We start from the raw sequence: 11,160 nt of genomic DNA, 5'->3' as shown, positions 1-11,160 counted from the left end.
GTTGTTTTCAATTTGAGGAATGTATTTCAAATGAAACCCAAAGCCACACTGCAGACGTGACTCAGGAGGAAGCTGGCAGTTTTTCAGTTTCCTATTCTGACCCTGTTCAGCAGTATCTTCAACCACATCCACTCTGGGACAAGTCTGCCCTCTCTCTGATTAAGAATAACTGCCCACATATGAATCTTTCCTGGAGTAGGAAGTGGCTTTAATGCCTGGTTTTCAAAAGCCTTCCATGTTAGCAAAGTAAACAGCCAAGTTTATTGGATTAGTGAATTGAAATTAAGCAAATTAGTTCCCAGCGCTTACTGCTACCCACCCAACAAAGCAAGGATCAGTCTCCTTAATACTATAAGCAAAGCTAACAGTACTTACTACAACACAATTAATTTGGTGACAGGGAGAAAATTGTAAGTTCCTGGACTCTAAAGTTTTCTGTGAAAGGCAATATTCTTTGTTGTGTTTTGGTTTTGTTTTTTACCTTTTTCTCCCTGGGCATTCAAGATTAGGAATTGGGAAAAATATCACTCTTAAGATTATGATAAGAGTGATTTTAATGGTTTTCTGTTAGGTCTAGTGCCCAAATCACCAGTTCCATTTGTTTCTTTCCACCCATATTTTTGCTGTCAGCTAACAGGTATGCCCTACAAGAAATACTTCTCCTTCATGGAGTGTGTAATTCCATCCATAAAGAATCCCAGCTCCCTGCAGAAGCCTGGGGTTTACCAAGGGCCAAGATGCACTGATGACGCCTCAGATTGTACCCTCTCTCTTGATTGAAAGCAGAAGGACCCCCCTCCTGATTGGCTTCCTTACTTACGAACAGTGTCGATCCATTTCCTGTTCCCCTCTGTTAATTCATACCAGGACAGACATAGATCAGAATGAGGGACCCTGCGTTTCGGCACCTCCTTGGAGCAGTGTTGATGGGAGTAAGTGTTTGCAGACTGTAGGTTCCTGTACAGTCTACCAGAGGATGACTTCTCATTTCTTAGTTAACCAGTTCCAGCCCAGAAAACCAGCCACTGTATGCTAGCATTGTCCAATATTGTTGTTTTTTCCTTCCTTTCCCCTTGAAGTATTGACCACCCAACCATGATCACTCCCAATTTAAAATGAAATACGGAGCGCCTCATCTGGGTTTCAAATGAGATGCAATTGTCCCTTTGTTCTGCTAAAATCAATCAGAATCTTGCACAAATGAGGGGTTTCAGGTTACCACAAGGAATGTTTCCAAGGGTGTTTGCTCTGAAATAAAAAATGTGATAATCATTACATGGAGAGCCAATAATTATAAGCATTTCCTCTTGGAATCACAGAGAAAACATACTAGAATCATATCAACCTCAAAAACAGAAAAAGATCATTGAGTTTCTGTCTGTTATATCAGGACACCTGGTTGGGGGCTATAGTCACACTCCTTTTGAGTGCTGCTGTGTTTTAACATCTTAGTAACCCTGATTGAATCTGCCACATTGTTTTCCTTAAAGTAATGCTGGGTTTGCCAGAACTTTTTTCTTAAAGTGAGGCACTTTAGTCGACACATAGCTGCAATTGTTCGTCATACATGCCGTGCTGTATTTTACTGGTCAGTGCATTCTCAACTATAAGTGGCTCTTAATTCTACTGTACTTCTATGAAAGGGTCAAGATTTGATAGAAAACCGGACTCTTGTGTCATTGCAGGCACCTTCTAAAATCATAAGATAGGTATATTAGATCATATGATGTCTAGTTAAAAGGGGCCCTGGTTACTACTTCTACTTCAGAGAAACATGTTCCAAAACTTGGTAAATTATTATCTATGGAACATTTGTTTTTGTCTTTTCCACTAGTTCAAAGCAAATGCCCCAGCATGCCAGGCAGATTATATGTGGCTGACTAAAAAAAAAAAAAAAAAAAAAAAAAATCTAAGTTTGTTGTCACTGTCACTGCCGCATGCTTACAAGTGAGGGATATTATTAGAGATCAAGTAAAATTCCTAAGGAAAAGCTGCTTGTATATGAAGTTGAAATGATCTAAAGCTCTTCTGGAATCTGCTTTCAGTTTTCACTCCCCAAATCTCTGTCCCTTTCACACTCAAGGGTTTCAGGAAGCAAACTAGAGCAGGCTCCAAGAACAGCAGAGGGCCACAGATGCTTGAGGAGCCATGACTTCCCCAGCTGTCTCCTGACTCTTACTAAAGATTCTAGCTTGTGAATAAAATCTGTCACAGCCCTACAGGACTCTTCTCAGAGAAACTCAAGACATTGAATTTAAAAGTTACACCTTCTTCACATACTTGTACCCACACCGTGACTGCACATAGATGAGCCCCGTTAGAGTAAGGGTGTTGGCTCTGCCAGAACATCCAGGTGTGTGAGGCCCAGAGCCCAACAGAGTCTGCCACAGAAGAGTGAGAAAAGGGAACTAGCATTTTCCAACCATTTTTGGCTCTCGGGAGGCGAACTCATCACATCCTTCAGAAAAACTTACAAAGCAGGTGAGTTTATTTCCACTTTGAAAATATGACAATATGTAAGCGACTTTCCCCAGGCCTGATCTTAGTGGCATAGTTTCACATTCACTCAGTCCTACTTCAAAGATCGGCTATACCCCTAAAGAAGCACCTGCTCAACCAGTGCCACCTATAGATGTCCACAAGCAGAGGGGTGAAGATGACAGCCACTTGAGGCCGCCGTTTTAGACCTGAGGCACGTGAGGCACGGAGGCTCATCTGAGGCTGACAGGAATAAGGAGCCGGGCTGTGGTCACTTAGCAGATGGTGTCGCAGAGGACGAGCCCGGTTCTGATGTGGGGCCTATTAACTCCAGATATGATTACTTAACTGAATCTTGTTGCTTCACAAATTTATGAAATACCACATATATGTGCACATTAGTTGATGTGTAATTTTTTTATTGATGAGTTGATTTTTTTCTCTTATGAATTCATTTTCTTTCTGAATTGTATAGTCAACAAGAATTTCCATAATACTCTATAATTCTGAATTGAGATTTTTTTTTTTTTTTTTTTTTTTTTTGGGAAGGGGCTACAGGGGGTTCAGGGTCTCACTACTACATCAGACTCTACATCAGATCTGCCGGTTTACAGCCTCCCATGAGCTGGGATTACAGGCGTGTGCCACCACACCCAGTATCAATTGCAGTCTCAGCTCACCCTGGAGGCTGGGCGGGCACAGCAGGCCTGGGATCGAATTCCCGGCTCCTGCCCCTGCTTGCAGGTGCTTCAACCTGCTGAGCTACCTGGCTGGCCCTAATATTATCTCATTTTATCCTCCAAAACCACCTTTGAGAATAACGATCTGTTAACATGATAAACTTTAGAATTCCCTACTGTCTCTTGTGTGAATTTAAAAGTCTTCTTTTAAATTGATAAAATAGTGTACAGATTGGTACAGGTAAGACAAGGAATGAGAATATCTAGGGTGGAGGAAATAGCAAATATAAGAATATCAGATCAAAAAAAAGAATATCAAATTGAGGAAGATATTTGCATCAGAATCTGTATATATGAGAACCAGGTTCCAGATGAATTCTGGGTGAATATCCAAGTTCAGTACATTCATGGAAGGAGGATAGGGCACCGAATGGAGGAGATTAAATATGTCTCTGTAAGCAAGAGGCCATTAGGTAGTCAAGAGAGAACTTTTACAGTAACATACCATAAAAACTATAGTACCCCCAAACCAAAAGATATACAGTGGCAGCTCATACAAAAAGTCCCCGGGGACCCCTTGTATGCATACATGCCAAGCATGCTCTGCATTGTCTACCAGGGCTGGTAGGAGTTTTCAGAAACTCATCCCTGTTCCAGTTTGTATTTCCACACCTGGCAAAGGCTCTGAAATGTGGGTTTTGCCTTAGAATGAAGGTTTACTGCATCTGTTGTTGTATTGTAATTTGAGGAATCCTTAATAGTTACCTAATAATAATTATCTTTTTATAGTTGGAGAAGAGGAGGCTCAGAATGTGGGAGAATCCCACGTAAGAGCATGTTGGCTTAGCAGTAGACTTCAGTTTTGAATCCAGTGCTCTTAGTGCACTCACTTATCAGCCTTCTAAAGCTTATTTTTGCTTCATTCAGTTCCTTTAATGATGGATGATACTTCTATGAAATGAAATAACAGACTTACGGAATGCTTGAATAGAGGGAACCTCTGAGATAATATCTCAGATCTCCATAATTTACTAATAGGAACCTGATGTCTCCCACTTACCACAGTCCCTTAAGAAAGGTAGAACACAGACTCCAAATTCAAACACTTCTTGGACTGGGTAGATAGCTTAGGTATCACATGCCATGCTCTGGAACACTGGGCATGCCATGCCGGCCACCAAAACCAGGCATGGTGGTACAGGCCTGTAATGCCAGCACTGGGGAGGCGGAGACAGGAGAATCACTACAGGTCTGAGCTTCATAGAGAGACCCTGTACCAAATAAATAAATGAACAAATAAATAAATGATTTTTTTGAAAAACACTTCTATAAAATAGGAAGAAAGGATGAAATGATCACGTTTTTCATGTATGAGAAGCAGTTCTCTTCTCCACTTTTATGTGCATGCCCCACCACCCCAACTCTTCATTCCGTAGTCTGGGTTTGATGTACTCAGTCATTTAACATAACCATGCTATTAAAAGGCCAACTGGGAATGCAGATTGAGACCGAGTGAAGATGACCTGCACACTAAGAATCAGAGCTGGTGATTGGGGCACAAAGGGGGCTGTTGTCTACATTGGGTGGGCTGCAGGTAACTTCTGGGTTTAAGGCTCAGGCCTTGGCACACACCAGGGGAAGCTCTTGCATATCAGAGCTCTGCTTTATGCTGTTACACAAAGTATTTGTAGGGAAGCAAAATGATCAATATGGCCACTCTGGCTGCCTTAAATCTGAACCCAAGCAATGATGTCCCGTGCTTTGCAGGAATGGGGAAGTGGCTAGTGCTCAGAACTGCCTCCCTTTAGGCTACATCCACCTTTTGTCCAAATTCATCACCTCAATACATTAAGATTTATTTTTCTTATATCACAGTTAAAGTTATTATAGAATGGGTTCTTGTTGAAGAGGTTAAAAAGAGAAAGTCTGAGATTTCTGGGGGCTGATCACATTACTACCCCCAGCTAGGTGTTTCTTGTGTGTTCTGTTGCCCATCTGTCTTCACATTTCTTCCATCAGGTGGTGCCATCACACTGAATCTGCAGATGATGACATTGGCTTTCCCAGGGCTCAATTGCTTTGTCCCAAATCCCACCATTGAAATAGGCAGAGCTCTATTTGAGGCCAACTTTTTCAAAATCTAGGTCATCACTTTCCCTTACAGTGAAGATAGGTGCACAAATGGGATAACAAGCTAGTGTGGCTCATCTATTTGGCTCTAGCAGTCTCTGCCTTCCACTCTTCATTTCTTGTCTGGCTTTTAACTGGCAGGTCATAGCAAGAAGACCCTTCTGGCTGCCTAGATGGAGGTTATTCTACTGCTATGTTTCTGAACTGGGTATCTGGACTTTGGTCTATACTGTCTATAGTTTTCCCAAACACCTAGCTTAAATAGACCTCTCTCCTCCTTCCCTCTGTCCATATTTGGCTGACAGCTGAAGTGGCCTATTTGATTATATGGCAAAAAGACTGAGACAGCCCAATCACTGAAGTGGGTGGGTGTCCCTGGATCATGAAACTTATGGGGAAGTCAGAGGCCTGCAGCCATTCTGGTGGGCAGGCCTGACACACAGGACACAGTAGACTATTACGTAAACATCTTGAGTAGAAGATGCCAGCTCTCTACTACACCATGTGTAATCTGGTATTGACACCTGCCTTGCTCCATTGGCCCATGAATAAATGAGACAATGGTTATAAGGTGCATAGCTTGGCCAGTAGGAGCTCAGTAAGTGCTAACATCTCAACCTCCAGGAGACAGAGCTGGCACCTCAATTCATTAGCAAAAACAGTCATTTTCCCTAAGTCATAAAGATGACCCACACCACTTGTTCCATGTTGTATTTTCTTCCTGGATCTCCCTCAAAGCATCCATATCTGACACAAAGTAGATGCACAAGTTCTTTTTGTTCCACAGGGGCTTTGCAAACAGTTGCTGTTGAAGCAGGTCCCGGGCCTGGGTTTCTCCTGTGGTCTTCAGACTATCCGTATTACAATAGAAAATTCACTTGTGAAACTGGAGCTGACCAAGTCTCAAGCTGGTTCCCCCATTTATATCCAGCCCTGTGTCATTACTAAAAGTGATACAGGTGGGTAGAAGTCAGGTGAGACCTGCTTCTCAGAAGTAACCGAAGATGCCCACACACCTCTGTGTGTCACTCAGTCCATTCTTCCTGGAGATGCCAAATGTAGGCTGGTGTGGGGCTGGGCCTTGTAGGGATACCCAAATATTTTCTTGGAAAGTAATCTCAGTTTATTAGAGTTCCTTGTCTCAATTCAGAGTATAGATTTTTGAATGCGTTTGCTGACAGATTGACCTGGACTATGTTTTCCTCTTATTCAGGGAGTGATCGATCTTTATCAAAAGGATTTGTTGACTGACGGGCTTTCACAGGTCTAATGTGCTGTTTGATACTTTTAAAAGACATATGCCCCTTTGTATAATGAAATTATCTGATAAAAGAGGGAACGAAGCTCAGGTTTTCAGAAGCATCTCAGCTCCTGGCTGCTCTGGTGACTGCCTGGGAATTTTGTTTTTATTTGCCTGGGATGGAAACCTTACAACCCTTGTTCATATTGTTTTCGAATATTCGCAGTTTTTAGGCTATATACTGTGCTTCTCGGCCTAAGGGCCTGAGCTAGACCAAGATTGTGTTTCCCTCAGGTAAGTACTTCCAGACACCCTATCCCCTCTGTCTTTACAGCCCTCCTCTCCTCATTACTGTACGGTGTAACACTAGATGCGCATTATATTCCACATAAAAAGCCATTTCTGTAGCATCTTGTCATCGTCTCTTGGACGCCGCTTTGAAGCCGTGTTGAGTTCTGAACTCAGAGCCCGACAGCAATGGCTCAAGTGCACCGCGCCGTATTATTTACCCAGATGGGGTTAATTGTTAGATAAAAGAATGGTCCCTTTCAGCGTACTCTGTTTGCAATCGCTCTCACACTGGTTATGGAAGACAGGGAAGTCTATGATAAATATCAAACTTTCTAATCAGAAACGAGTCCAGTTGTATTTGAAATCTTGAACTTAATCCAGAATCAGGAAATGTAGCCACTTGTGTTACTGTTGCTGAAAGAAGAAAATGACCTTTTTTATTGTAGCTTACATTCACTATTGTGCTTGAGAGCTAAAGGGAAGGGGGTAGGTAAATGTGAAAGCTTAAGCTGACTTCTCCTTTTAACACGGAGGGTACAACTTATACACACAGAACCACCATCCCCTTAGATTTCTGAGACATTTTTTGCTGCGGTGAAGCCTGCACTGAATCTTAAAAAAAATATTTTTGCCTAAGTTTATAGCAGAGCTCTTCTGGTTTCTGGTTTCCATGTGGTTAAATGGCTAATACCAGCTCTTTTCCTGATTGACCGGGTAAGGTACAGCTCGAGGTGTAGCTTGCAAAGAGTAATTTTCACAAATCATAAGTGTTGGGTTTGATACAATTTATATATATATATATTATAATATATATATATATATATATATATATATTAATATGCCTGACTATATGTCTATTTCACCTCTGCCTTTTAGTACCTGGAAATTTCTCAAGTCTTTTTCAGTCAAATATTGCCAAAGTAACCTCTCCAAATTTCTGTCATCTATCAATCACTTTTGTCCACTACTGAATTTTATACCAATGGACTTATATAATACATAATCTTTTGTGAGTGATTTCTTTATTACTTGGAGTGACCATTTTGAGTTTTACTATTGTGGTTGAATCTATTATACCATTCTTTTAAAAAATGTATTTTTTCTAAAAATGTTCTCTGAAAGTAACACCAAAATAGAAAGCAATTTTAAAAAATTCTTATATAGCTATTTATGTTGTTGGTCTTGCTGTGCTAATAACAAAGATAGGGTGATGGGTTGGAAGTTTTGATCTCTAGTATTCAGACTGATTATTTTTCAGTTAAGCCATATTTATGACAAAATAAGACATTATGGGAAGACTGTCACAGATATTTACTACTATCTTAGTCTGAGTTTCATTGCAGTTGAAAAACTTACACTAAAGTTTCCATTAATTCTTTCAATCATTAATTCCTCACACATTTGTGTATTTGATGAGTATTTGTTAAGCCTCTGCTGCCATCCAAGGATTATTCTAAGCTTTGTGCAAAGTAATCCCAGGAGTACTCACAGGAGATAGGATCCCTATTCTTGACTTTATATTCTCTTTGGGGTGGTAGGCAATAACACTAATTATGTAAATTAATGAATAAAAATCATTTCAAGTCAAAGGTGGTGATACATGCTTGTAATTCCCATACTCTAGGAGGCTGAGTAAGAAAGATCTCAAGCTTGAGGTCAATCTGGGCAACTTAGTAGGTTAGGAAGGCCTTGTCTGAAAATAAATTTTTAAAAAAGGCTAGAAATGTAGCTCAGTGGAAAGGTCTGGGGTTTGATTCCTACTACTGAAAAAACTAATAATTTCAGATGGTGATTGATGCTAAGAAACTAATAAAAACAGTAATGCAGAAAAGAGTGATAATGGAATTGGGGTTATTTAGCTATGGTGCTATTTAGGTAGTATGCTTTGAAAAGAGTATATCTGACCAGAGAATAGGGAGAGACAGTTGGCCATGTGCTAAGCTAGGGAAAGGAAAATTCTAGACCAAGAACTAGTAAGTTCTCAGGCCTGATGCGGAAGTAGGCTGGTCTGGTTTAAGGGCAGATGGGTGTCAGTGTGACTAGAACCTAGAGGAAGATGGAGACACTGGCAGAACTCAAGGCAGAGAAGTAGACAGTGGGGTCTTCTAGATGCTGGTAGGGAATATAGCACCTTTCAGTCTCAAATGTGATGAGATGTGATAGAGTGATTTTAAACAAAGACAGTGACATGATTTGATTGTATGTGAAAGTTCATTCTGGCTGCTCTGTGGAGAATGGATGGCAGAGTGAAAAGAAAGAAAACAGGATGACCTATTAGAAGTCTCTTATTGAAAGATGAATTAGACTTAGACTTGGACAAAGGCAATGATGAAGAGAGACACGGTAGGATGAGGGTTACTTTGGTGAGTAGTAAAGCCAGGAGGACTCAATAATGATTTAGATGTAGGGTAGGAGACGTGGCTACCTTTCACTTGATGGCCTAAGGAAGTAGGTAAAAGTTGGAGTCATTAAATGTAATGGAGAAAACTGGAATGGTAGTAATTTGGGAAGGAATACTCCAGGACTCTGTTCTGGCTATGTTAAAGTAAATCTATTCATATTAACTTTATCAACAGAAGTGTTAAGGAAAAAATTGAATAAAGTCATCTGGAAGTCAGGAAAGAAGGCATGCCTGGAGATCAAAATTTTTGGATCCATTAATGTAAAGTCAGTACTAAAAGCTCTGTGATGGGATAGGCTGGCTTAGGCAGACTTTATGATAAAATGGGTCCTAGTATAAGTTCTTCTCTTCTGCCATTCCTCCTCATCATTATCATGAAAATTATCATAAACATTATCATCACTTATTAAAAATACAATGTTCTGGTCACAATTATGCTAGGCTCAAGAAAAATATAAGAGGGGCTGGCAAGATAGCTCAGTGGACTAAAGCACCTGCTTAGGCAAGCTTAGGCAAATGCAGGGACCATGATTCAATCATCAGCACCACATGCCACCAGTCCCACGCCCAGAGTAGGCTGAGCTGGCCAGAACCTGGGCATAGTGGCCCATGCCGATAATCCCAGCACTGGAGAAACTGAAAGCAGGAGGACCACCATGAGTCCAAGCTGTGTAGTGAGACCCCGCGACAATCAAATACATTAAAAAAGAAAAAAAATATATGAGAGAAAATATGAATCCCTGCTGTATAGAAGAGAGCAGAGACATAAAAAATTGGGACAATTTATTGTTTTGATAATGGTTAGATTAATTAGTAATAAAAGCAACAGAGTTGGAAGGTCAAGTGGCTTTGAAATAGAGGTGACATTTGAATATTTTAGTTGTTGTTTGGATCCAGAATAGTGTGCTTCATGGGTAAGATTTTTCCAAGCAAAGAAAAAGATTTACAAAAATGGTAGATGAAAGATGCCAAGGAGAGACAATGAAGCTGACATTCTTTTTGAATGAATTTGATATAGAGTGATGTGGCAGTGTGCAGTTTGTCAAGGCTTGTGGATACTATGCTGAAAAAGTTCACACTCCCTCTTGAAGCTACTGCAAAAGGAACAAGTGGCTGGATAAGAACAAGTGAGAGGACAGAAAGGCCATGACCCAGTGTGGCTCTTAATGTTCTTAGGGGGAAGATGGGAGAAGATGAAGAAATAAAGACAATAGATGAAAGCTGAGGTCAGGTGCAGCCCTCCTTCCTAATGGGAGGAGAGGAACTGAGCAACTACCATAGGGATATTTATTTATACATTTGACAAAGACACAAGGTTACTTACATACTACTGACTAGAATTGTACTATAGAAGCAGGGACCTAAGTAGCTTGATTAATTTAGGCACTTTGGCCTTGCCTTGCCCCCACACATGTGAGCAGTGAACAAGATCTGAAGCTGGAGAGGATTCAATCTTGCTTCTGCTACCTATTAAGCTTGGTGACAGTGGAATGAGCTTTGGTTTTCACATCTTTAAAATGGACAAACCAATAAATACAAGGCAAGGTTTTTGTGAGTATTAGATAATAACTACAAAATACTTTCACCTAGTGGGAAAAAATAAGTGGAAGTGGCTATGTTAGTTATTATTGTTACTCGCTTAATAACCACAGTTTTTTTAGAAGTGGGAAGACTAGAGAATGGCAAGATTAGAATTTTATTGTATTAATAATAAAATTGTAGACCTTAGAATTGGGGAAGCAGAGGACAAAATTGAAATGGTTTTCTAAATAATGAGTCAAATTAAAAGGGCTAGAAAAGGAAAGGCAGTGTTGTAGGGCTTTTGGAGGTGACTAGACAATGGCAGTGCTAAGCTCATCAGTGGAATAGTCTATCGCTGAGTTCACAGTTGACTGCTCTTCAGAGGTAGGAATAAGTTGGAAGAGGAAGATCACTTATGT

This window comes from Octodon degus, unplaced genomic scaffold, assembly GCF_000260255.1.
Source record: "Octodon degus isolate 3935 unplaced genomic scaffold, OctDeg1.0 scaffold00134, whole genome shotgun sequence".
NCBI classification, from domain to species: domain Eukaryota; kingdom Metazoa; phylum Chordata; class Mammalia; order Rodentia; family Octodontidae; genus Octodon; species Octodon degus.
Note: the sequence above shows the minus strand (reverse complement) of the source record.